Source organism: Camellia sinensis, chromosome 3 (genome assembly GCF_055761805.1).
Source record: "Camellia sinensis isolate YWXY chromosome 3, ASM5576180v1, whole genome shotgun sequence".
NCBI classification, from domain to species: Eukaryota; Viridiplantae; Streptophyta; class Magnoliopsida; order Ericales; family Theaceae; genus Camellia; species Camellia sinensis.
The window spans coordinates 202,790,705-202,793,201 of NC_138963.1; positions in this window are offsets into that span (position 1 = coordinate 202,790,705).

Below are 2,497 nucleotides of genomic sequence, written 5' to 3' on the forward strand. Positions count from 1 at the left end.
TTGCTTCATTGATCATCTTATATGTCATAATCTTGTATGCTATTTTCGACCCATGAGTAATCTGTTTTTGAGCATGTTGTAAACTAATATGAGGCTTATTTTGAGCCCCTCTTCAACATTGAAGAAGGGCTCAACACCATTTGGGACTTCCATGTTGTACCTACCTTTATATCTCTCTTTTATTCCCCATTCTTGCATGTTTAGTTAGCCTATCATGCTTTTGTTTTTGGCCATTTTACAGTTCTAAAAAAGTGCTTATTTTGGTCCATTATTCATGTTTCATTTAGGTCCTTTCATGGTTTGGGACCTCCATAGGTCACTTCATGTTATATCTCTCTTTTATTCCCCATTCTTGCATGTTTAGTTAGCCTATCATGCTTTTGTTTTTGGCCATTTTACAGTTCTGAAAAAGTGCTTATTTTTGTCCATTCTACATATTTTATTAAGGGTCTTTGGCTGTTTGGTGATTATTTTGCATACTTCATGTTATAGCCATTTTTGAATCTCATTTTGCATCACATTTCTATCATATTTGTATACTGATTTGAGGTTTTCCATATACTGTAAATATTCATATTTTTAGTCCCTCTTCAATGTTGTAGAAGGAAAATTTTCAGTTTGGGTTTTTCTTATATTACTTGCTTCATTACCCCTCTCTTGGCCCCTATTCTTGCATGCCATTTTTGCCATACCTATGCTTGCTGTTTGGCCATGTTTATAACTGTGAAAGTGCCTTTTTTGGGACTGTCTAGCTTCTGTCTTTGCATTGCATGTCCATGTTGTGCATGTTTGGCATAGCTACAGGCCATTTCGGGCGCCTAAATTCGCATTTCGGGACAATTCCATGCATTTCATGTCATTTCGCCTCATTTCGGGACTGTTTTCCCCCATATTTTAGTGCTGAAATTCCATTAGAATGATTGTATGCCATTTCCATGTCATTACATCGCATTCCGCCACCGCCTCGGTTTGCGTGCCCGTGTGCACGCATTTCGAGGCACCCCATTTTTATCCGCCGGCATCCTATGTGAGTGTGGCTGAGGCTCACTCATGTTGGTATAAGCCCATATCATGTTTTTATGACATTGCATCGCATTTTGTCATTGCCTCGGTTTGCGTGCCCGTGTGCACGCATTTCGAGGCACCCCATTTTTATCCGCCGGCATCCTATGTGAGTGTGGCTGAGGCTCACTCATGTTGGTATAAGCCCATATCATGTTTTCATGACATTGCATCGCATTTTGCCATTGCCTCGGTTTGCGTGCCCGTGTGCACGCATTTCGAGGCACCCCTTTTTTATCTGCCGGCATCCTATGTGAGTGTGGCTGAGGCTCACTCATGTTGGTATAAGCCCATATCCTCTCATGTCTTTTTATTGCATTCTGTCATCGCCTCGGTTTGCGTGCCCGCGTGCATGCATTTTAAGGCGTCTCATTTTCATTGCATTCCGCCATCGCCTCGGTTTGCGTGCCCGTGCGCACGCATTTCAAGGCGTCTCATTTTCAGTGCATTCTGTCATTTTCTCGATTTGCGTGCCCGTGTGCACGCATTTCGAGGCATCTCATTTTCACATCATAGTGCATACTAGGTTGTATTTTAGATCACGTTCTGTATTTTCTCAGTTTGCGTGTCCGTGTGCACGCATTTCGAGGCATTTCATTTCCATAGCATTGTATATGTTAGGATTGCACCTTAGTTGCATTTCATGCATATCATGCATATTGCATCATGTTCGGAATAAGAGTTAGCCCGGGCACGGGAAACGAGGTACATTTCGTACTCCGAGTGATGGAATGTGTCTCAATTCCCCAGTCACCGACACTCCGGATTATCCATGATGGAGTTAGGTTTTAGCTGTAGTTTCATGCGCATTCATCCTATATTGAGTTGTGCATTTCGACTCCTCGACCATCATGCCTCGGTATGCGTGATCGGTGGCACGAGGTTCGAGACATGCATATATCTGTGCAAATACATTGCTATGCCCCTTTCCTGCTCTCTGTTGCAGCAAAATCAGGAATCAGCAACTTTTTGGGGCTTGGCACGCATTTCAAGAACAGGTGTAAACAGAGGCTAATTGGGGCATTCCGGTGGATTCCTGCGCAAGGCAACCCGGACATGCATCATCCATCAGAAGCAAGGCAGTCCCTGGCTTGCACGCCAGTTTTCATTTACTTTCTTAGTTAATTCATTAATTAATTAGGATTTTGTAATATTTTGGACTGTAATATTCTTTTATTCGGGACTGTAATATTTGGACTGTATTATTTATTCGGACCCTCTGCGCGAGGGCACAACTGTAATAAGTGTGCGTGAGTGTGATGTATGTCTTCCAACCCCACGTCTTTCTCCCTTTTATTTATCCGCTTATGATGGTTAGATTAGGGCATATTTAAATTAGCATACAGTATGACAGCATGTTTGCATCCATTCATCTGTATTGCATGCACCGGGCTCGGCGCATCATACTAACTGCATTGTACTTTCAATTTCAAAG